General features: G+C 45.7%; 1 pseudogene; it reads right to left on the minus strand.

Annotated features, from left to right (window-relative positions):
• Positions 1 to 11,186: 11,186 nt before the first annotated feature.
• Positions 11,187 to 16,636, minus strand: LOC123133682 (SNF2 domain-containing protein ENL1-like; annotated as a pseudogene).
• Positions 16,637 to 26,445: the final 9,809 nt, after the last annotated feature.

Raw genomic sequence — 26,445 nt, forward strand, 5'->3', positions numbered from 1 at the left:
TCCTGCATGGATCCGACGCTTGTTTCCTTTGAAGACTGTGCTTCTTCCAGACGGTTAGGCGTCAAGGTCTAGAGCATCCAAGAGGAATCGTGGATCACCGAGTGACCGAGTTTGTGAAGGTTCGGAAGTCACCTGAAGACTTACCACGAGTGATTGGGCAAGGTCTATGTGACCTTAGCTCAAGGAGAATACGTTGAGGACTGTGTGTCCGGGACTGTGTGTCCTCTAGTTTAAATACTCAGCCGCTCCAACCAGATGTACAACTGAGATAGCAGTTGGAACTGGTCTACCAAATCATTGTCTTCACCAAGCTAACTGGTTCTATCTCCTCAACTCTTTCATTTCCTCATGTATGTTGTTGTGTTCTTGTTCATATCTGTTCGAAGACATTGACTGAAGACTTTCTCAATTTCCTCAGTTCTATTTCTTCAGTATGTCTGTCTTCTTCCTTATGGTATCCTGTGTTTACGCTTTCTGTACTCTGTGCTTGTCTTTATTTCATCATGATGACTATGCTTGTGTTCTGTTATGTTCCTTTCTGAGTACTTATTCCGCTGCAAGTAGTTCTTCATTTAGGAATTTCTTCACCAGCAAATTCCTCAGTGAAGAATTCATAAAAATCTCCTATTCACCCCCCCCCCTCTAGTTGATATAATGCACTTTCATGCCTTGCTTCCCCTGCTGTCATTGGGAAAGGACACCGCAAGATTAAACCCAAAGCTAAGCACTTCTCCATTGGAAGAAAGATCAATCTAGTAGGCCAAACTAAACCGATAATTCGAAAAGACTTACAAAGATATCAAATCATGCATATAAGAATTCAGAGAAGAACCAAATAATATTAGTAGATAATCTTGATCATAAATCCACAATTCATCGGATCTCGGAAACACATCGCAAAAGAATATTACATCTAATAGATCTCCAAGAACATCAAGGAGACTTGGTATTGAGAATCAAAGAGAGAGAAGAAGCCATCTAACTAATAACTATGGACCCGAAAGTCTATGGTAAACTACTCACGCTTCATCGGAGAGTTAATGGTGTTGATGTAGAAGCCCGCCGTGATCGAATCCCCCTCCGGCAGATCGGCAAAAAAGGCCCCAAGATGGGATCTCACGGTACAGAAGGTTGCGGCGGTGGAAAAGTGTTTTTGTGAATCCCCCTGATGTTTTTAGGGTATAAGAGTATATATAGGCAAATAAACTAGGTCAGGGGAGCTACGAGGGGCCCACGAGGGTGGGGGCGCGCCTACCCCCCGTTGGCGCGCCCTCCTGCCTCGTGGCCGCCTCGTTGCCTCTCCAACTTCATCTCCAAGTCTTCTGGTTTTCTTTCGGTCCAAGAAAGATCGCCGCGAAGGTTTCATTCCGTTTTGGACTCCGTTTGGTATTCCTTTTCTGCAAAACTCTAAAATAGGCAAAAACAGAAACTGGCACTAGGCCCTCGGTTAATAGGTTAGTCCCAAAAATAATATAAAATAGCATATTAAACCCATTAAACATCCAAAAAAGATAATATAATAGCATGGAACAATAAAAAATTATAGATACGTTGGAGATGTATGAATAACCAATAGCGGAACCTGGATGCCCATATTGGTTTCTACATATTCTACGAAGATCTTTATCGGTCAAACCGTTATGACAACATACGTAATTCCCTTTGTTTGTAGGTATGTTACTTGCCCGAGATTCGATTGTCGGTATCTTCATACCTAGTTCAATCTCGTTACCAATAAGTATCTTTACTCGTTTCGTAATACATCATTTCATAACTAACTCCTTAGTCATTTGCTTTCAAGCTTATTATGATGTGTATTACTAAGAGGGCCCAGAGATACCTCTCTGATACTCGGAGTGACAAATCGCAATCTTGATCCATGCCAACTCAACAAACACCTTCGGAGATACCTGTAGAGCATCTTTATGATCACCTTGTTATGTTGTGACGTTTGATAGCACACAAGGTATTCCTCTAGTATTCGGGAGCTACATGATCTCATGGTCGAAGGAACATGCATTTGACATTCAAGAAAGCAGTAGCAATAAACTGAATGATCATATGCTAAGCTAACAGGTGGGTCTTGTCCATCACATCATTATCCTAATGATGTGATCCCGTTATCAAATGACAACACATGCCTATGGTCAGAAAACCTTAACCATCTTTGATCAACGAGCTAGTCTAGTAGAGACTTACTAGGGACACGGTATTTGTTTATGTATTCACACATGTATTTAAGTTTTCAATCAATATAATTCTAGTATGAATAATAAACCTTTATCATGAATAAGGAAATATAAAATAACAACTTTATTATTGCCTCTAGGGCATATTTCCTTCAGCCCGGCTGTAGATGCTCTTAGTTAAGAACTAATGTTATTGAACCAGTAGGAGACTCACGCAAACAAACGTTAACAGTACATGCACGACTACACACACAACAACAAATACTTGCACCCAACGCGGACGAATAACTGTAGACGTAGCCCTCTATGTCGATGTCAAGGTACTCGATCATGATGTAGTTCTGGTCGATGATGTAGTTATCGTGGATGGTGAAGCCGCACAAAGCTGGAGGCACAAAGAATTGTGCTATGTCGTAGATTATGGAGCTTCAGTCATGGACGATGCACCTTGCGGATGTCAGAGGGTATCGTCGGTGACGAGTCCACCGGTTTTGCCAGGACCGGAGGAAACCCGTCGAGCACACATCGGTTTTGCCAAGACTGTGTGGCTGTGTAGGGATCGTCACTGTAGTGACGCCTTGTCAATGGAGCTGTGACATCATATATGACGCGGTCGAAGCCGCCATCATGACGTGATCATTCCCGTCGATGAGGTCGCGTCTTGCAGAAAAATCTTCCAGAAAACGCTAGGTGTCCATCTTATGTACGAAGCGATGGCGGTGTATTGACGATGATATTGGTAAAGATCACGGTGATGAAGATCTTGACGATGAAGTGTCGGCGATGGCGTTGCGACGGCGTGTCGACGATGATGTCGCTTGAAGGCGTCCCTCCGTGGCGACGAGGCATCAATATTGTGTCCTGTCGAAGAAGTCGATTAAGAATTGCATCGCTTCCCACACCGGCTTGGCGTGTGGACGGCACATGTTGATGGCGCTTCTCGTAGATGTTTTTTTGGTGCGTGATGTAGTCTGAGGTCGGTGCAGATCTTTGGGAGGAAATGTCCTTAATGTAGATCGTTGCGTTGGTGCCGCAGGTTCAGGCGCTGAAGGTCGATGGAGATCAGGTTGTGCTGCGTCGTGGCCTCGGTGGAGTCGCTCGGAACGATTGGAGAAGTTAGGCCAACTCCATCGCGCGACCCCAAATGGACGTCTGTTTTGTCCGGTTTCTGTCCGTTTGGGTAGGGATTTGGGTCGTGTCCGGGCCTGTCCTGGGATGCGGTGGCCGTGCGCCCAGCGTGCGGCCGCATCCATTTGCCTCATCCTGTCCGTCAGGGCAAAAAATGCCCAAATTTGCATCAAAACTAGTTTCCAACCCAAATATTTGTCTGAAAATTAAAATAGTTTTACAACTCAATTGAAATTGTCTTTAATAAAATAGTTTTACAACCAAATCGAAATTGTCTTGACTGAACATAAATTGGACCAATACATCTATTGGTTGCCAATGTGATCCCAGACGTGCTCAACCAAGTCATTTTGAAGATTCAAATGAGTGTGCCAATCACGCATCTCACGGTGGAATTGGACAAACTGTTCAAATGTGGCCGGGTCTTGGTGCAGGGGCTCAATATTTTCACCTTGATAATCAAATCCTTGGTCGAAGATACTCTCATCACGCTCGTCCTCGACGATCATGTTGTGCATAATCGCACAAGCAGTCATCACCTCCCAAAGCTTCCTTTCATCCCATGACAGTGCAGGGTTTCGAACGATACCCCACCGGGATTGAAGCACACCAAAAGCACGTTCCACATTCTTTCTAACACTCTTGCATTTGGGCAAATCTCTTTCTCTTCTCACCTTGGGTTTTCGAGATTGTCTTCATAAAAGTTGACCATTGAGGATATATACCATCTGCTAGATAGTATCCCTTGTTGTACTGGTGGTCGTTGATCTCAAAGTTGACAGGTGGGGAGTGGCCTTCTGCAAGCCTTGCGAAGATTGGAGAGCACTGCAGCACGTTGATATCACCCGTTAACATGCCCCTTGTACTGGCCCTGCCAAGCAAATGGACAGTTCTTCCACTCCCAATGCATACAATCTATGCTGCCAAGCATGCCTAGAAAGCCTCTAGCTGCGTTGGTCGCCAACAATCTCTCTGTATCAGCGGCAGTTGGCTGCCTCAAGTACTCTGGGCCAAACACCTCGATCACGGCCTGGCAAAACTTGTACATTGACATCAGACATGTTGTCTCACTCATACGCACATACTCGTCCACCAGATCGCCTGGAGTACCATATGCAACCATGCGGATGGCCGCGGTGCATTTCTGGTAAGAGGAGAATCCAAGCTTGCCAAGGGCATCCGTCTTGCACTCGAAGTATGGGTCATGAGCAACCACTCCCTCTCGGATACGATTGAACACATGCCTTGCCATACGAAAACGGCGACGAAATTTATCCTGCTTGAAGAGCGGGGTGTTGGCAAAGTAATCGGCATAAAGCAGGGCGTGGCCTCTCTCCCTGTTGCGGTTCAGGTTGGGAGCACGGCCAGGGAGTGACCCCCTGTACCGAGGAAGCTGCCGTTGAATATGGTCGTGAACGACCAGTGCAGCCACCACAAGATCTTCATCATCCGACGACGAATCGTCCGACGAACAAAGGAAGTGATGAAAGAAAAACTCGTCTCCACTGTCCATACCTTTGATGGCAAAAAGTCGAACACCTTTCGGTCGTGGTGGCGAAGAGGCCGCGATGATCACCTCGACGCAGCAGGGATGGTTGCCGACCGGCTACTGGCCGCTCTGGAGCTCTCGTCGGAATCCGCCTTGGTCCGTCGCCGGCAGTCGTGTCCCCTCCGCCACCGGCAAGGACGGCGACGGCCAAACCTCCCCCGATAGACGACCAAAACTACGGCGAAAGCGCGGGCGTGGTGGCGGCCATGTCGAGACGTAGTTTGGTATGGACGGCGCGGGGCTGCGCGGTGAGGAGGCGGCCGGAGAATAGGGGCGGCGCCGGCGGCGGGGCGGGCGGGGAGAGAGGGTGAAGCGTTGGGAGCGGAGGGACTGCTAGTGTCCCGACAGGCGGGCCACGGAGGGGGACAAGGGCGTGCGTCGCGGCCGTCCGTGCGCGTCCGTTTCACCCCAAACCGAGCGCAAGTTTGGGCCGGGGATGGGTCAAAAACGAACGGAATCCAGACATTTGTCCGTTTGAGGCCGCGCGCTGGGCCGCCTCTTTTGTCCATTTTACCCCAAACGGAAGGAGCCGGACAGGATATGGTCGCGCGGTGGAGTTGGCCTTACTTTATGGTGGCGGCCGTGACTTGCACATGCACTTGGTATGACGTCTAGTTGGGCCTAGCATGAACGCGCCCATCCGTTGAAATCTGAACCTGACAACCTGGATGCCCTGGACGGGACTTCCTATCTGCCGCATTATGCGGCAGAATGTCCAGGCTTCGCATATGGCAGTCCCATATGGCAGTCCCTCGACTGGGCTGGCCCAGGAAGGCAGCGAGCAGTGTAAAAAATAAATGACTAAAAATGAAGAGCTTCAGCCTGGATTCGATCCGCGACCACGAGCCTGTAGACATGCGTAGCTAGCCACTACGTCAGACTTTCTACGCTGGTGAAATTGCAATGCGAGTCCTTTAGACCTAGCCATATCTAAAGAATCGGATTATTTTTCCTTTTTCCTATCATTTGTTGTAAATTCTGAATATATTGTTTCAAAAGTACGCACGTTTTTTACAGAACACAAACGAGTTTTGATAAAGTTTTAGCAATTTTTCGATTTTTTAACCAAATTTGAAAAATAGGAACAACTTTGAAGTTGTGGACAAATATTGAAAAACAGGAACATTAATTAAAATTACGATCAATTTTTTATAAAAAGAAAATATTCTTAGAAAATGTGAACAATTTTCTGAATAGTGATTTGTTTTAAAAACATAAACATTTTTTGAACTTGTGAACAAATCTTGAAAAAAACAGGAACATTTTCTAAATTCCGAACATTTTTTGAATTTATAGAACAAAACTTTGAAATTGAGAACAAAATTTGAACATAAATATTTTCTAAAAGTACGAACATTTTTTGAATCTAGAGAACAAATTTTGAAACGAGGAACAAAATTGGACAATTTCTTAAAGCATGAACATTTTTTGAATCTTGAGAACAAATTTTGAAACAGAGAACAAATTTGGAAGCATGAACAATGTATTAAAGTACGGACATTTTTTGAATATTTAGAACAAATTTTCGAACAGAGAATAAATTTGAGAATACCAAACAAATTTGGAAGCGCGAACATTTTTTGAACAATTTTTTAAAATTCCGAACAATTTTGAAAAATGCATACAGTTTTTGAATTTGTGAACAAATTTGAAAACACAAATTGTTTTCAAGTTCTGAACACTTTTGTAAAAGCGCGAACATTTTCCAAAAAATGCAAACATTTTTTTGAAAAAGAAAACATAAACTTGAAAAAAAAAACAGAAATAGAAAAAGAAAGAAAAAAAACCCGGTTCAGGAACCTTCTAGAAGGTTCCCAAAACCGGAAAAAACCAGCTGAAAACCTCTAGAAGGTTCCCAAAACCGGGAGCGCTGGAACGGTTAAACGGGCCGGCCCGTTGCGTCGCTGCTCGGTCGCTCGCCTGTGCGAAGCGCCGGCAGTTTGACGCAACGAGCGGCATATAGGATTTTCCGCCCTGGACTCCTGGTACTGCTGCGTGCGTGGCCTTCCGACCTGATGATGTTGTGAGAGAGGCGGCTCAGAGGCGCACGACACCCGCTCGTGTGTACGCGTACGCCTGCAGTCCTCGCGAGTGACGTACGACGCCCGTGGCCGCATGGTTCCGGCCATGCGCGCGACCTGTGGGCTGTGGAGGTCGATCGTGTATTCTGTAGGCCGTAGACGAGAGACATCGAAGGGCGATGATTTTTTTTCTTCTGAAAAAACACACCCATTTTATTAATTAGAATAATGGTTACATCGTCTGTAAGAAGAGGTACAATGTTCTTTATAGGATCCTCAAACCAATTTCTAGTTATAGAAAATTTCGCTGACCTAGCAAGTTCATGAGCAACCTTATTAGCTACCCTATTGCAATGTTTAAAACTAGTAAAAAAATCACATGCCAGATCTGCATGTCCATACCTGCACCCGTGTTGGAGTAGTTGGGGTTGCTGCTTGACGACGTACGCGTGGGTGCTGACTGCTGAATCGACGAGGCGTACGATTGGTCCAAACGATGAACGGTGTCGCCAGGTCCAGCAACCGCGTCTGCCCGCTAGAGTCGATGGACGTCGGGCAAGAACGTACCACACATCCGCTTCTCATTTCCTTCTTTAACAATTTTCTTCATGACATTCGGCGAGCAGAAAAAAAGTTCTCTGGCATAAAACTCGGTTGGGTGGTCCTTCGAGCCCCCCGGTCACCTCCATCGATGCTCCAGCCGCTGCAGGCTAACTCGTGAAGGCTGAAACTCCAAGTCGACGTGTGGTTCAGCTCGCCGAGTGGACAACGACGAGGCGGCGGCCAACACGTCCGCGCCCGTCACCATCATCAAGGAGAAGTAGAACACGGGAGGCCGCTGTCGCTTGGGTCCCATGAAGGCCACCGCCGAGGCAACGCGGATGTACACAGCAAGTGTCTTGCCCTCTCGCAGGCCACCTTCGCCCCCTACCCAAAAACAATTCTGATCCGTGCAGCATAGGCACCCTTCCCCTTCAGCTGAAGCATCAGCCGACGGTTCCACTTCGATGAGCGGTGGGGAAGCGAGCTGCCCCTTGCACTGAAGCATATATCTCTGGAGCTCACGGCTACCAGACATGGGAACGGCAATGGAGATCCGCCGCGGTCAGCCGTAGACCAGTCAAGGGTATCCATGTCGTCGGAATGGATATCCGCCAGAGCAGGCCGTAAACTAGTTTTATCTTAGTCCGGTACCGTTTTTAGTTTAAAAAACGTCGAAAATGTAATGTATTTCGTCCGGTTTGTATGAAATCCGCCGTGTTTATATGTATTTTATCCGGTTAGTTTAAAAAGTAGTTGAAATGTATGCTGCCAGTGTTGAATGACGGCCTCACGTATCCTTGTATGCGGACTGATCCTTTTATACACGTACGGATGCCTGAGGAAATTTACAGGTCGCGGTTGAAGATGCCCTTAGTCGGAACAACGAAGAGGCAGATTTGAGGCGTGGATTGAACAATCCCTGCGGGGACCGATTGATGCAGCTCGATTCAGTCATCACTCAGAAGTGTCACTGTTCGTGGCGTGCCTGAAAGCCGTTGCAAATTCAAACATTTTGCGCTCGCTCCGGTACCGCTCTCTGACCAACTGGCCATGCCATCGCCAGCTTTCGTGCCGAAAGTCTACTGCTTTCCACTGCTTGTCTGCAGCCACCTACTACCAGCCCAATGCTTCTTCTGTCTTCCCGTCCGTTACTCAACAATGATTAGTTGGCACGTTGCGCTAGATATAGAGAGTAACTTGTGCGATGAAATGAGAGAGATAGAGGTCTGAACTCTGAAGAAGAGCTGCAGAGCAGACAGACCATCAGCGAAGCTCAATGGGCACTTGTGTGAGCACATGCTATCCCTGCTCTTCTTCCCCTCCCACCGCCGGCGACGACCACTCCTTGTCCTTGTCCGTCGGCTCTCCGACTCTGGGCGCCACCGCCGTGCACCCGCTCCCGCTCGCTTCCGGTTCTCCCGCGCCCACGCCCACCGCCGCCTCCACATCAACCTCCTCCTCCTTCTCCTTGATGTCGGCTGCAAGCTCTTCCATCTCCATGGCCAGCACCACCACCACCGCCTCCTCGGCTACTACTAGCTATTCCTCGCCGTCGTTGTCGTCGGGGCCGCGCTTCTCGGCGGAGTTCCTCAAGGCCCGCGCTTGCAGGGACACGGACGTGGAGATGGAGGTCGTGGTGCTCGACCCCAACATCAACAGCAACAGAAAGAAGTGGAAGAAGCTCTCCCCTGCCTCCGCCTCTCCACGTCCGTCCTCGCCAAGAACGCCTCCGGCCCTGTCCGTGGTCAGGTCCCCAAGGAAGAACAAGCCTGGCAACATCACCGCCCGCCGCGCAAGCACAACTCCGACGACGGCGGCGAGGCGCGTGCGGCCGCTCCCCCCTCGAGCGCCGCCTGCGGGGGCAGGAGGCTCGGCGTCGGCGTCCTGCGGGAGGAAGAGGCCATCTTCGCCTTCGTGCCGCTCGGCAGATTCAACTGGGAGGAGGAAGAGCGCCCGGCCAACGGCGGCCGCCGGCGGCGCTGGCGGAGAATTGGTAGATGACCTCAACAACCCCCTCATATCCATGGATTGCTTCATCTTCCTCTGATTCAATCTCATCTCGCACCATACATCTACTGTGATTGTGCCAAATGTGTGTCCATTCTTTTTTTTTTCCCTTTCCTTTGGTGTGCTTTTTACATGTATTACACCAGTAGTAACATGTCTTATTGTGGTTTGCTGTCACCTAGAGTGTATGCGTGTAATTAAAAAATAACTAGTAGAACTGTTCTTCCTATCTCTAACCATGACTGATTGATTGATTGATAATGTTGTCTTCTCGTCTTTTTTCCAGTTCCATTCTGCTCTCCCTGTCAGGAAATATTCTCTTCAAGCCAGAGCTTACTAGTATTTCCTCATAGTCCATCTAGATTATTTGATTTGATGCAGAAAAAGAACCCAAAAATCGAGCTGGCTATGGTAGAACATGCAGGCAACTAACACCTGAGAGATTTTCTTTATGCAGAGAAACAAAAAGCATAGGACAACTTGATGCCAGGTAGAACTAAAAAAACAAACTGATTATTTGGACAAACAATGACATCAAATGTACTGGCATTCTTACTCACATCAATTTTGGAGAAACAATGGAATCAAATGACTTCAGTTCAAATTCATGGACTTGTGTGAAAAAGGATGTCGTAAACGGATGACAGGGGCACAAAGATTACCAAAAATGATGCTAGAATCACAAAGGTCATCTTCGATCACTCCGCTAATTTTCTTGGAAACAGCATTCAACCAGCATCCGTAGTGTTCCATACATTCATCCATAACATAGAATAGAAGCTCAACCAACAGACGTTGGATGCAGCCACTTACTGCCCCAATAGGGTTCGGCAGAACAAAATATATAATCAAATTCAGCAAGTAGATGAACTACTTTGGCTGGTCATGAGCTAGCGGCCGCCAAAGAGTTCATCCCGGCCTTTGCATACTAGGATGCACATACCCAAAACGAGCAACGATTCAGCTTGTTGCTTCCGACGACGACTCGGCGATCACCGTCAGCTTGTCATCATCCAAATCATGTGTCTTGTCTCCACATTCAGGCAGCCTCGACTCCAGTGTCTGCCAGCCACAAAATACACTCTTCTCAGCTCATTGTAGATAGGCAAAAGCACATTGCTGTTTGCGAAACTGAAGGAGACGTACCGTGCTCGCAAGGGTTTCCAACAGCCGGTTGATCTCTTCAGGGATCTCTGAATCTGTGTTGCTTGCCAAGTGTGTTCTAGCAGGCTTAGCATGGGCACCCCTACATGATATAAAGTCAAGTTAAGTTTACCCCTGGCAGTGGCTTTTACTACACGGCGATATCGGGTTGTTTAGCTATAGAAAATGACACAATGCGCAACAGACACTGACCTGTCCAGTGCATCATTCTCACTCAACATCGGCAAGACTTCTGTTTTCGAGAATAGGAGGCTGTGATGGCTCACACCTGCTATTCCTTGTTTCTCCAGAAACTGGATGTAATCCCTCAGCAACTCATCCCTGGAACATGCAGTACAGGCAAGCAGATTAACTTCTCAGCAAAGAACAGGCTGTTACATTTTTTCTTTGGGTGACCCATACCATCATTGTTATGAAGAACTATATGTATGACGAATACCTCAACATTTTTGTGTATATTTTCTGACTGATATGTACTAGGCAATAATTAGAGCCATTTTCATTTCATATGTATGTTTAAGTATATGGAACCTCAAATAGTCGAGTGTTGATATCATCAGAATTACCGGAACAAAAGCAAATGTCTTACATGTCCAGCTGCTGTCCATGCTCTTCTTGCAATTGTTTCTGCGTAAGGGAAACATCAAACCCTTGTTCTGGCAGACTAAAAAGCTCTCGAATGTCCTGAAGATATGCAAAAGAATTAGCCATAATACAACATACAACAAGAGTAAGCAATGACAAGTAACGGTATCACGATAAGTACACTCTTGCTGAAGTAACGCGTCTGTTCTTTCTTCTCCGTGGCTGCCCTAAACAAAGCGCCCTTGAGGACCTGCAAATAAGTATTACATGATTCAAGGAAGTGGGAATATGGAGGTCTAGAGGTGTCATATGAAAAAGATTGGAGTAAAGAAATTCTATAACATATTTGAACCTGCAGTTTATATATCTTTTCTTCGACTGTTGCAGATGTCATCAAGCGGTATACAATCACATCTTTGGTCTGTCCAATTCGATAAACACGATCAACACTCTGATTGTCCGTACTGTAAAAAGGAAGATGTGTTATGGAATAGAAAACTTGCAGTGACAAGCATTCTGTAAAAGCAAAAGGATTGGACTTGATGAGGGTGTGTCAATGTTTGGGTACCTTGGATTCCAAGCAGGATCAACTACTATGACACGAGCTGCCTTGGTGAGTGTAAGTCCAAGACCACCGACTTTTGTGGTCAGTAAAAATATTTGAGCTCCGAGGCCGTCTTGGAAGTCCTGGATACACAAATGCATAATATGTAACCAACATATGATGAATCCATGGTACGAAACAAAATAAAAAAGGGAAGCGTGAGCAGGAACCTTCACAATCCTTTCCCTCTCAGAAGTCTCTGTGGTACCATCCATGCGCAAAAAGTTGTAGCCCTCTAGCAATATAGCTTCCTGTTGCAACAATCAAATGCATTACGACAGAGAAAGTGTGTTCCGCCCATAGCTAGGTCCGAACAACACAGAAAATAAGTGAACATCCACGCTTCAAAGCTGTTTTTCCTAATGCTAAAGCTCATGTTATCAGACAATTCCTCTCTCAAGTAATTCTACTTCGTTATTGAACAGGACATGAATGTGATATGTCTCTTCTGTTGCATAAAAATCTCTAAAGCCGATCAACTAGCAGAGTTATATTGAACAGGACATGAATGTGATGTCTCAACGTAATAGTAAGACGTGCACAAATTTTAACAACATTATACTCCCTCCGTCCTAAAATAAGTGCCTTAACTTTGTACTAACTCTAGTACAAAATTTTACTAAGGTTAAGACAGTTATTTTGGGACGGAGGGAGTATTATGTAAGAAGAAATCACCCATTTACTCCACTCACAGAGTTTATCATGTACTATGTGAAAACCATAAATACAACAATGCATACAAAATAATAACTCTAATTTGAATACTATATCACAAAAACACGGCATGCACTCCAGCACAAAGAACAATTGGCAACATACCTAAATCAGGTTTAGCATTTTTCGAGTGTTTGAAAAAATAAGAATATGGTGTCCCTCTTCAAGAAGATTCCTCTGCACCACTAGATTAACCATTTGAGTTTACATAAACAAATGCGGAGTACATTAGTATTTATTAACAACTAATATGCATCAGAGAATGCTTACCAACAAGGACATGATAAAAGATAACTTGCAGGAGACTTCTTGACCGGCTTGCAGTGCTTCATCAGCATGAGCCATATCAGCGAGGTTCATGGCCATATTTTCAGCCATCAACATATCCTGATTATTTGACATTCCATCCATGCCTTCCAGGATGTCCTCAGCAGCTCTCTTGGTCAATATCTGTGGGTGATCACATATTTTCTTCAATACCTGTTGAAGAGAAGGAAAAACATGAAACGAGCATAAATGCACCAAAGAGCGTGCACAAAAAGAAGATAAATTAAGGCGATAAAATTACAATTGCCGCCTCCCATACAAAATATACTCCCTCCATTTCATTTTATATGGTGTATTTTTGTTTAGTTCAGAGCCAATGAAAATGATTAATACTAAGAGAAAACTATTGTGTTGGGAATAAGAGAGAATAGTTAGTCAGTATGCAAGTTTAAAAATAAATGATGAAGAGAGTATAAGATGAGCACACCTGACGAGAACTAAAGGACTACATGAGAGCAACAATAGAACAAAAGGTAGAAAAAAAGGTCTACAGAAAAGGCTTTGAAGCTTATGCTTACCGTGAGAGCAGCCAAGGGATTTCCTTGCGATGCTAAATGAACTAGCTCACAGTTCAGAAATGCTTTATATAGTTTCCTCTGCGCCAAAAGACAGACAAATTGCAAAATCATCATTTGTCAATTACTCGATCAGTTTTGTGTCAATGACATAAAAAACTATACCTGGCAATCTGTTAATTTCAGCCAGATAATTAGCTCATTCTTCTTCGGAAGCTGTTTATCATCTGTCGAACCAGTCTCAAGTGACACTTCATTTTTCATACGTCGCAAGAAATATGGCTTTATACGTTCCCTTAATTTCTGTGAACAAAGTCAAGTATGAACAAAAAATATAATTTGTTTAGTTCATTTGGCTCCAAGTTATCATCCGAAAGGATGAGTAAACGTTTCCACATTCTAATCCACTTATATGAAATTTGAATGCAGTTCAGCTATGCAACTGCTTTCACATGTCAAATCAGATGAAATTGCTACTTAGCTAATGTATGGATGAAAATGTAATTTCTCAACATAATCATAATGACAAGAAGTAATGCCATTGCACATATTGCAATATATCAAACATGATGACTGTTTACAGCAATAAAATGCCGACATACAAAAAAGTAAAAGCACAGAGACACTAAGCTGCTCACGACAATAGCAACAACAAATAGGCTTGGGTATTACATATCTCTTGGACACAAACACAGAAAAAAGAAAGGTACCTTTGCTACATTTGAGCCTGTGTGCTTGGCTCGGTTGCTAGCGGTCTTGTCATTTCCTCGATTGATAGGCAATTCATACACTGTTCTGAAACTGCCAAAATATAGACAAATAAATAACACCAGATGGTGCAAAGCAAGGCAGTATCACTAATGCAGGAAAATAAGAGAGTGAGCAAATTACTCTTTCTTATCACCCAAGACTTCCGGGCAACAAAAAGAGAACAGCGCCCACATTTCCTGCAAGAGTACACATGCTTATTTGCATTGGTAATAGGAGGACAATACATATAGGAGCATGTAAAGTACAAGTTCTTTAGGAATTTCAGCTAGGTGGTACCTTCAAGTTATTTTGTATAGGCGTTCCACTGATGGCGATCCGATGGACACAAGGTATTTCAAATAGGCTTTGGGCTCTTTGTGTCTTGGGGTTCTTGATAAAGTGTGCCTCGTCAAGAACAACATAATTCCAAATCTTCCCCCCCCTCCTCCTCGTCAGCATCATTATAGAAGTCTCCTCTTATCAGCCTATAGTTGATCCGGGCAATATCATACGTTGTCAACAGGATACCCCCTTCCTGTAACAAGACAGTAAATAGCTGTTGTAACTCATAAAATATCTTGAAAGAACAAGCTATTAGCTATGTATTCCTTTAAATGGAGCTTATGCGAAAATGTTTCTCTGTTTGAAATTGCCAGTCCAGATAAAAAGGCGACCATATGATTGACCAGCAGGGAACAATTATGTTAGAAAACTAAATCAAATCAAACCTGGAAGGCATGTTGAAGCTCAAAGTCACGAATATATAGGTCGGAACCAGAGTAGCTGTAAAAAAAAGAAGGAATTAATTAGCAGCAATCGACAGGGCTTGGCCTGCACCAATTTGGGGGGGAAACGACGATATGCTGTAATAGGGGATCCTACTCGTTGATCATGTGCCTGAGACCGACTACTGTAAGCTCCTCGATCCAGTGAGTGAGAAGTGTCTTCGGGGCGATGACTAGCACCCTCTGTATTAGACCAGAATGGAACAATCCTGCCAAGAAGGCAGAAACCTGCAAGATAAAATTAAGGATGCAAGGCTCTCAATCAGGAATCCAGGACATTGCAATACCAACTTGATACTGAAAATATGTGCTGTGGCTGAAGGGAACAAGTGCCAATGCAATTTGCACACAACAGGCTAATTAGTTAGCTTGGAAACAAGTATAATTAAGCATGTGATGGCAACGAAATAAATTATATCCTTGTCTGATAAATTTACTAAATACAATAAGTCTACTTAATATACTGTCCAATCTTTCTATATATGCTTAAAAGTTAGCCAATCTAGATGAAAACATAGGAAGCTGTGGAGCATCAAAGTACCATTCCAAGTTAAAATTTATCCTTGTGTCAGATGACATATACTAATTGGTTTCAGTCCCTTAAATGCATAAACTGAAGATGCAGCTCTTTTCAGAGTAATTTCTGCAGTCTAACTAGTAGCAGCAAATATCCACAGGAATCTTCTAATCTAACAGTAAGAGAGCCATAAGCGATTGAAACAAGTAGGGCAAAGGCTCCCCTTATCCTTCCTAACACTAAGCAGGAGTACAATTAAGGGTGAAACAGAGTCGATAATGGTGAGATGGATACAATTTATAATCGATTCATTAACTGAAATTGCTTCAAGGAGGAAAATGGATGAATGAGGAAGGGTTAGAGGGAGGGAGGGACCTGCATTGTCTTGCCAAGCCCCATGTCGTCCCCCAGGATTCCACCGGTTTCCCTGCAGTGCAGAGACCAGAGCCAGCTGAGCCCCTCGCGCTGGTGGGCGTACAGCATCTTGAACACCCTTGCACGGAGCCTGTACGGCGGCTTGCCGCTCCCGGCGGGGGCCTCCATCTGGAAGTCATCCTCCTCCCACCCCTCCGTGTCGGTGTCTTGGTGGTTTTCCTCCTCCTCCTCCTCCTCCCACTCCTCCTTGTCGGTGTCTTGGTGGTTTTCCTCCTCCGCCTCCTCCTCCCACTCCTCCGTGTCGGTGTCTTGGTGGTTTTCCTCCTCCGCCTCCTCCCACTCCTCCGTGTTGGTGTCGCGGTGGTCTTCCTCCTCCTGGTCCGTCGCGTCTTCCTCGTCTCTGCAATCCGGAAATATCCCGCTGGGCTCCTCCGTCTCCCAGCTGGCAGCATCGGGCTGGTCGTCGTCGTCGTCGGAGATGTCGCCGAGCTTGCACAGGCGCCGGCGGCCTGGCAGCCTCACCTTCCTCACGCCCATCTGCTCAGGTTCTGCGTGCACGGAAGGCGATCGAGTTATCAGGCACCGATGGATGGATGAAACGATCGACCCGGCCGGCCGCGGAACGATCGATTGACAGGCAGCGGTTCGACGGCGACGTACGATACCTGCTGGGTCGTGGAGGTCGTCGTCCAAAGGATGGTCCAAGCACGGCGAGGGCGGCGCCGTCGCCATGGGTGGTGGTGGATGGGGTCGCGTGCGTTGCGTCTCTCCTTTCCGCGCCGCGCTGCGCTGCGCAAGAGGCGTTGAGGAAGGTGGAGGGGAGAAGGCGGTGTGGGGAGTGAGTTCCGTGAGAGGCCAGCCGAGCGAATATGAAGAGGAGAGGGGAGGGGAGAGCGCTGGGGGCGGGAGGTAGTTAACGGAAGGAAGACGGGAGTTCGAATTTTGAATTTCGAAATCAACCTCCTCTCCTCTCCTCTCCTTGTCACGGAAGCCAAGCTGCGGCCGTGCCAGTGCCAGTGCGCAGCCTTGGGAAAGAATGACGACGCCTCTCCTCCCGTTACGTCCCGTCCCGTCAGGAGGGGCTTCAACGGATTTGTTTGACTAGCTAGCTAGCAGGAGTGGTCTTGTGCAGTAACTACTCCTGGTGCGCACAAGAAAAATGTTTTTTTAGATTTGATAAGTGTACAAAAAGCCATCAAGGATATCATGCATGCAGACCTGGATGTTATTTACCACCTCAGAAGGTTTCAAAAAATAATTTTGGAATCCGCATGCTGTACGAAAATTGCAAGCAGAAGGGGTCCGAAAGGCAAATTCAAATTTGTGCAAACCTGTAGGTTACTGTAGGTGTGGGTTGTTCTGTGATCTTTTGATATAAACAGAAAAAGAAATGGAAACATATTTTTGGCACACGGAGCACCAATGTCCAATATTTTGATCTAACATGCCTCCGCGGTCATTATCGTCAATCTATCATTACTAGGAGAATAAAACTATAACCATGTGACACATGTGGTAAGCAATCCAAACTATTCAAAAAGAAGTATAAAATTACAGATTCATTTTGCAAAAAAAAAAAACATATTCATTGGTGGGCTTCCTTCGTCCCAAAATAAGTTGTATCAGATCACTCATAGTGGGAGTAACATAAATGATGACATCACACATATCTAGGCAAAATAGATAATGCGGCAAGTAATTTATGAGGAAAAGGAGTCATGTGGTAGTAACATAGTATGTTACTCAGAGTATCTCCAATAGATGATGTATATTTTGGTGCTCCAAACCGGTGATGTAAAAATTTGGAGCACCAAAAGTGCTTTTTACATCTCCGAAAAATGCTCAACTCCAACAGATGGTCCAAAATGGAGACGAGTAACTCCAACAGATGGTCCAAAATAAAGATTAAAACGACCAACTACTACTTCATCTCAACGTAGTTCAAACATCAAATTCAACATAGTTTCATACATAAATTCAACTACTACTTATTTGAACTACTAGATGAAACTACTCCTCGTCGTCGGAGCTGCGGAACTGGTCCCAGAACTTGTCCTTGGTCGGGTCATCGCACCCCTCGTCCTCCTCTGTGGCACCCCGGCTCAGAGCAACCGGTTTACCTTGCATTGCCAGCCCAGAGATCAAGTCTTCTGGCAACACACAAAAAGATGATACAGAAAACGACCGCTTTATTGATGCTAGCAGGAACATAGGTCTGATATTACATCCAGTTGTGAGGCCAAGCAGCACACACGGTGCGGCTAAACAGTATGTACATTATGAAGGAAATATGCCCTAGAGGCTTATTATTTATTTCCTTATATCATGATAAATGTTTATTATTCATGCTAGAATTGTATTAACCGGAAACATAATACATGTGTGAATACATAGACAAACATAGTGTCACTAGTCTCTACTTGACTAGCTCGTTGATCAAAGATGGTTGTGTTTCCTAACCATAGACATGAGTTGTCATTTGATTAATGGGATCACATCATTAGGAGAATGATGTGATTTGACTTGACCCATTTCGTTAGCTTAGCACTTGATCGTCTAGTATGTTGCTATTGCTTTCTTCATGACTTATACATGTTCCTACAACTATGAGATTATGCAACTCCCGTTTACCGGAGGAACACTTGCTACCAAACGTCACAACGTAACTGGGTGATTATAAAAGAGCTCTACAGGTGTATTCGAAGGTACATGTTGAGTTGGCATATTTCGAGATTAGGATTTGTCACTCCGATTGTCGGAGAGGTATCTCTGGGCCCTCTCGGTAATGTACATCACTATAAGCCTTGCAAGCAATGTAGCTAATGAGTTAGTTGCGGGATGATACATTACATAACGAGTAAAGAGACTTGCCGGTAACGAGATTGAACTAGGTATTGAGATACCGACGATTGAATCTCGGGTAAGTAACATACCGATGACAAAGGGAACAACGTATGTTGTTATGCGGTTTGACCGATAAAGATCTTCGTAGAATATGTGGGAGCCAATATGAGCATCCAGGTTCCGCTATTGGTTATTGATCGGAGATGATTCTCGGTCATGTCTACATAGTTCTCGAACCCGTAGGGTCCGCACGCTTAAAGTTCGATGACAGTTATATTATGAGTTTATGTGTTTTGATGTACCGAAGGTAGTTCGGAGTCTCGGATGTGATCACGGACATGACAAAGAGTCTTGAAATGGTCGAGACATAAAGATCGATATATTGGACAACTATATTTGGACACCGGAATGGTTCCGGGTGAGATTGGGACAATACCGGAGCTCCCGGAGGTTATCGGAACCCCCGGGAGGTATATGGGCCTTAATGGGCTTTAGTGGAAAGGAGGGGAAAGGAGCAAGGGAGGGCTCCCCCCAAGCCCAATCCAAATTGGGAGGGGGGCCGACCCCCCTTTCCTTCCTCTCTCCTTCCTCTTCCTTCCCTCTCCCTCTCCAAATAGGAAAAGGAGGAGTCCTACTCCCGGTGGGAGTAGGACTCCCCCCCTGGGCGCGCCTCCTCCTCCTGGTCGGCCCCCTCCTCCACTCCTTTATATATGGGGGAGGGGGGAACCCCATAGACACAACAATTGATCCCTTGGATCTCTTAGCCGTGTACGATGCCCCCCTCCACCATAATCCACCTTGATAATATCGTAGTGGTGCTTAGGCGAAGCCCCGCGTCGGTAGAACATCATCATCGTCACCATGCCATCGTGCCGACGGAACTCTCCCTCAAAGATCGGCTGGATTGGAGTTCGAGGGACGTCATCGAGCTAAACGTGTGCTAAACTCGGAGGTGTCGTGCGTTCGGTACTTGATCGGTCGGATCATGAAGATGTACGACTACATCAACCGCGTTGTGCTAACGCTCCCGCTTTCGGTCTATGAGGGTACATGGACAATACTCTCCCCTCTCGTTGCTATGCAACACCATGATCTTGCGTGTGCGTAGGAAAAAATTTGAAATTACTACGTTCCCCAACACATCATTTAATGAACATGAAGGGGCCTCGATCACATTAACTATGCGGCAGCAGAACGATGATGAAGTGAAACTCCATAGCACAGGGACACCGATGTGGACACGATCTAGATGTGGGAAGCTCTCCGATCCAATACGACCTGCCTGAAATCTGGCATGACACGCTAGGTCAGTACATTGAATGTACTTGCAAGCTCACAACAAACATAAGTATAATGGCAAACAATATCATGACAATTATTCAGATTAATGCAATGCAATTCATGCTACTAATGCGGTGAAATCAACTTGTGCATCGAGTCCCTCGAACTCTCTTACCAAACGGGTTACCTCGTAACCGAACGGTGATAATACCTAGATCACAAATGAAGTCAACACTTTGATGCCAACTATGATCATCTCATGATTCCACAGATCATCACATAACCAGTGCCAACAACAAACCTTTAGTGTGCAAGATTACTTATTAATGTTGATCCATGGTTTGACTTACTCATGAGTTGTGTCCGTAACCGAGGACGCGACTATCGATAGATTAAATACACTCTGCAGAGGTATTGCACTTTACCCCCACCATGGAATCCATGGCCTCGGCATCCCATTCGGGTGGACCAACGGCATTCCGACGAAACCCTCCCATTGCCATGATACTCCCCCAGGCACTCCGACCAACTCCCTTTGGGCTAAGTCATGGGTGGCCCCGTGCCTACCAAAGGCATCAACGGCAACCGTCATGGTAAAAATGGTCCCAAACGGGGACAAGGTACCATAACAACAAATGGGCACACAAGGTTATGTCTGCTTACCGGGCCAGGGTACAACACGCCCATAACCTTCCATCGTGGGAGGCACCGGCGAGATGCATGACAACAGACCGAATCAAGACCTTTCCATAAAGGCAAATATGGTCGCACTGGGAAAAACTCGATTCAGTGGCACCATGACTCAATCAACGTTATATTCAAGTTGGATTAACATCAGGTTTAACTTGAAAAAAATAACTCAAGTCATTAGATGCCATGATCATGCAACTATTCGACATGCAAAGCACACCACTCAACGTGAACGGATCAACGTCATCAAAATGACCTACTTGCACTACTCATCATTAAACCTTACTGGTTCTACTTTACTGGTTTATATCATTCATCATTTTAATTACCTCATAATATATATGAAAATCCATTTATCTCATAAAGAAACTACCATTATTTCATAAAAGCATAATCACTTCAATAAGAATTTCTTCTACTAACTAAAACTAGCCCATGCATTCAACCAGTAACTTAACCAAGCATTTAAAGCATGACAAAATAACGAGCACTAAGCAATATTTATTTAAATAATTAAATGCATGAAAATAACTCATATTCAAGTTGGAAAATCATAGACATTGAAATGACACCATCCAAATGTTGGTGTGGCTTGCCTTAGTGCAGAGGAGGTCCACACTCCTCTTGGTTATCTTCAAGACAAGCTTCTCCCTCTGAAAATATTTAAAAACAGCAAAACAAAATATCAAGAACCAGTCTGAAAATCACCAGAAATTCTAGACAGCAAGGAAAAATCTCCATTTTTGTGTGCGGCTAGAGCTCTTCAGAACAAACACAATGCAAAAAGAATCAACTCATTTGGACTTATAGTTTAAAAGTTGTAGCTGGTCAAAGTTCCTGGTCAAATATTTGAATTAAACAGAAACCATGGGGTGACGTCGATGACATATTCTCAGAATACGCCTCCACTCGTACCGCTTCAGGCGTGAGCGAAGAGGCTGATAGTGGGCCCCGCTGGTCAGGTGAGAAGGGAGGGGAAGAGAAACAGAGCGACGGAGGCGCTTCGCCAGAGCTCACGCTGGCGAGGAAGGGTCCTTGGCCGAATCCAGAGGGATAGAAAGAGAGAGGGTGTAGGATCGGAAGAATGTATAGAGGGGGGTGATTAGACTACTTGACCAAATAAAAACTTAACCTTTTCCCAATTTTAGTCTTTGGCAGATTTTAGCAAACTTAGCACAAGTCAAGCAATCTTAACACAATTCAAGCAAGCATGCAAAGAGTATATGAGCAGCGGAAAATAAAGCATGCAACTTGCAAGAATGTAAAGGGAAGGGTTTGGAGAATTCAAACACAATTTGGAGACACGGTGATTTTTGAGCCGTGGTTCCGATAGGTGATGCTATCGTACATCCACGTTACTTCAACCCACGAAGGGTAACGGCTGCGCGAGTCCACGAAGGGCTTCACCCAAGAAGGGTCCACGAAGAAGCAACCTTGTCTATCCCACCATGGTCGTCGCCCACGAAGGACTTGCCTCACTAGCGGTAGATCTTCAAGAAGTAGGCGATCTCCTTGCCCTTACAAACTCCTTGGTTCAACTCCACAATCTTGTCGGAGGCTCTCAAGTGACACCTAGCCAATCTAGGAGACACCACTCTCCAAGAAGTAACAAATGGTGTGTTGATGAACTCCTTGCTCTTGTGCTTCAAATAATAGTCTCCCCAACACTCAACTCTCTCTCACAGGATTTGGATTTGGTGGAAAGAAGATTTGAGTGGAAAGCAACTTGGGGAAGGCTAGAGATCAAGATTCATATGGTAGGAATGGAATATCTTGGTCTCAACACATGAGTAGGTGGTTCTCTCTCAGAAAATATAAGTTGGAAGTGTAGGTTTGTTCTGATGGCTCTCTCCACAAATGAAGAGGAGGTGGAGGGGTATATATAGCCTCCACACAAAAACTAATCGTTACACACAACTTGCCAATCTTGGTGGGACCGAATTGAGAAACTCGGTCTGACTGATTCAGCAAATCTAGTGACCGTTAGGATTTTCGGTGGGACCGACATGCAACTCGGTAGGACCGATATGGTTAGGGTTAGGGCATAACGTAATCTCGGTGAGACCGATTACACAAACTCGGTAAGACCGACTTTGGTAATAAGCTAACCAGAGAGTTGGTCAGGTAAACTCGGTGGGACTGGTTCGCTCATTTCGGTGGGACCGAAATGTTACGAAAGGGAAATAGAGAGTTTACATTGCAATCTCGGTGGGACCGATCGCTCATCTCGGTGGTACTGAAATGTTACGAAGGGAAACAGAGAGATTACAATCCCATTTCGGTGAGACCGAGATCCCTATCGGTGAGACCGATTTGCCTAGGGTTTGTGGCAGTGGCTATGACATCTGAACTCGGTGGCACCGGATGGAAAGAATCGGTGGGGCCGAGTTAGACTTTAGGTTTAGGTCATATGTGGATGTGGGAAAGTAGTTGAGGGTTTTGGAGCATATCACTAAGCACTATGAAGCAAGAACCTCATTAAGCCACACCTCATCCCTCCTTGATAGTATTCGCTTTTCCTATAGACTCAATGTGATCTGGGATCACTAAAATAAAAAATGTAGAGTCTTGAGCTTTGAGCTTGAGCCAATCCTTTTATCCTTAGTATTTTGAGGGGTCCACTTTTCACATCCATGCCATGCCATTCATTGAGCTTTTCCTGAAATATTTATCTTGGAATAATGTTAGCTCAATGAGCTATATGTTGTTAGGAATTACCAAAACCACCTAGGGATAGTTGCACTTTCAGAGGGGGTCAAGGCGCGCCTGCCTGTACCCATGGCTCGATGAGAGGCGGCCGGAGCAGCTTGCAACCAAGCTCGCAAGCGGCGGCTGCGGTCGGGTTTTGCCAGAGGAGAGGAAGATGGCGGAGAGGGGCGGTTACAGGGTCTCCAACGCGTCCATATGGCACCAGTGGACCTCCAAGGAGTCGCCTGAGGGGTGGATCAAGCTCAAGGGGCACCGGAGTGAGGAGGAGGGTTGCGTGGATCACCAGCGACCTCGGGTAGGGGACGACGGCCCATGCCTGTGCCCGCTGTGGCGTCTCCGGCATTGACGAGCGCCAGGGAGAGGTCAAGGGTGATGAGACAAAGACGGTGGCGCGGTCGGCAGTCGTCGGCGCACTCTGGATCGATCACACGCGAAACAGACGCACGGGCGCAGCGCAGGGCGCGTCAGGCGCGTTGCCAGAGCCGTGTCTTCACGCGGTCACCACCCTGGCATGGTCAAGACGACGCCCACGCGATGCCAAACTATGTCTGGGGTGTTGTACGTGCATTGTTAGGTCTAGGAAGAGTGATGGCACACTGCCAGGCCGACCAGATGAGACTTGAGCTTGTTGGCAAGTTTCTGGTCAGAAACTTGGTCGCCAAGTTTGGAGGGCTTCTAGAAGGTGATTAGGGCTGATCTCCTGGGGTTAAGCTTTGTTTAAGAGGGTAATGAGGCTCAAGAAAAATCAGCTTCATTGGATCAAGGAAAAATACACTTGTTGTGCAAAGTGCATTTTGAGGCCAGAAGAGAAATGATTTTCTGTAGCAAAAATATTCTAAAAAGTTATGCAATACTTTTGCTCAGAATGTGGGCCAAGGTTCAAAGAATATTTGGGAATTTTCTCAGGATTTTTGGAAATGAGGGTTGCTTTGGAGCACAAGTTTCTGAAATGAGTTTCAGAGAAGAAATTGAATATTTTTCTTTTATGAAAAATATTGCTTGGGTCATTTTGGGATTTTTCAGAGAAAGAATGTTGAGTGAGATATAGATGGGTCACTTGAGTGAAAATCAAGGACATGCCCAAGTGTTAAGTCCATTTGAATTGATTCCAAAAACCCAAATTCAAAGCAAAGGCAAATAAAGTCTGGAAAAAGAGAGAAGGCAAAATCCAGGCTGTCACAAACCTCCCCCACTTAGGATGAATCTCGTCCTCTAGATTCGGTTGCTCGGGAAAACAATTCTGGGTAGGCGGTCCTTAAAAATTCTTCTCTTTTCCAGGTTGCTTCTTCCTCGGTGTGATGCTCCCATTGAACCTTATAAAACATTATCACTTTGCTGCGAGTGACTCTCTCTGTCTCATCCAATATTCTGATCGGTCTCTCCTCATAGGTTAAATCCTTAGCAAGTTCCAACTTTGCCATATCGTTCCTTTTCGCTGGTGGTGAGATACACCTTCTTAACTGTGAGACATGGAACACATTGTGTACCTCTGACAATTCCGGTGGCAATTCCAACTGATAAGCAACTGTTCCGACTCTGGACATGACTGGAAATGGACCAATATACATGGGTGCCAATTTTCCTTGGGTCTGAAATCTCTTGACTCCTTTCATGGGGGTGACTCGGAGATACACGCGTTCTCCGGGTTTGAAGCTGATCTGACGATGCTTTGCATCATAATAACTCTTCTATCGTGACTTGGTCAACTGCAGTCTGTCTTAGATCTCTCTGACTTGCTTTTCAGCCTCCATCATCACAGTTCCCAAAATCCGGCTGTCTCCGGTTTGAGACCAGTTTAGCGGAGTGCGGCACTTACAGCCATACAGAGCCTCATAAGGTGACATCTTCAAGCTGGTTTGGAAACTATTGTTGTAGGAAAACTCGGCATAAGGCAGACAATCTTCCCATTTGGGTCCTTGGGCCAAAGCACATGCTCGGAGCATATCTTCGAGTATCTGATTTACTCGCTCAGCCTGTCCGTCTGTCTGAGGATGATAGGATGTGCTGTATTTCAGGGCAGTCCCCAAGGCTTGATGGAGACGTGACCAAAAGGCTGAAGTAAAGAGAGACCCTCGATCCGAAGTAATTGTTTTTGGCACTCCATGCAAACTGACGATTCTGGACACATATAACCATGCAAGTTGATCGGCTCGATAGGTGGTCCAGATGGGAATGAAGTGGGTTACCTTTGTTAATGTGTCCACTATGACCCATACTGCATCATTGCTCGGTGAGTCCTTGGTAGACCGGTGATGAAATCCATGCATACATCATCCCATTTCCATTGCGAGATAGGTAGGGGTTGAAGGAGTCCGGCGTGCTTTTGGTGTTACGCCTTCACTTTGTTGCATATATCACAGCAAGCGACAAAATATGCAATATCTTTCTTCATTCGATCCCACCAAAATATCTGACGAAGGTCTTCGTACATTTTGGCACCTCCTAGGTGAATTGAATACGAAGATTCGTGTGCTTCTTGTCCGGGAACGTAGAAGAAATTCAATTTTTCTACGCATCACCAAGATCAATCTATGGAGATTCTAGCAACAAGAGAGGGAGAGGATGAGCATCTTCATACCCTTGAAGATCGCGATGCATAAGTGTTACAAGAACGCGGTCGATGGAGTCGTACACGAAGCGATTCAGATCGCGGTCGAATCCGATCTAAGCACCAAACAACGGTGCCTCCGCGTTCAACACACGTACAGCCCGAGGACGTCTCCTCCTTCTTGATCCAGCAAGGGGAGAGGAGAAGTTGAGGGAGAACTCCGACAGCACGACGGCGTGGTGGTGGTGGAGCTCGTGGTTCTCGAGCAGGGCTTCACCAAGCACTACGGAGGAGGAGGAGGTGTTGGAGGAGGGAGTGGGCTGCGCCAGGGAAGAGGTGAAGCTCCCATGCGCCTCCCCACTATATAGAGGGGTGGAGGGGGCTGGTTTCTTGCCCTCCAAGTCCATTGGGGCGTTGGCAAAGGTGGGAGGAAAGAAATCCCATCATTTCCTTCCCCATCGATTGTTATCCCCCCTTTTAGGGATCTTGATCTTATCCCTTCGGGATATGATCTTATTCCTTCTAAGGGGGGTCTTGGTGTGCCTTGACCAGGGGTGTGGGGCCTTGCCCCCACTACCAACTTTCATGTAGGTCCCCCAT

This window comes from Triticum aestivum, chromosome 1B (assembly GCF_018294505.1).
Source record: "Triticum aestivum cultivar Chinese Spring chromosome 1B, IWGSC CS RefSeq v2.1, whole genome shotgun sequence".
Classification (NCBI taxonomy): Eukaryota; Viridiplantae; Streptophyta; class Magnoliopsida; order Poales; family Poaceae; genus Triticum; species Triticum aestivum.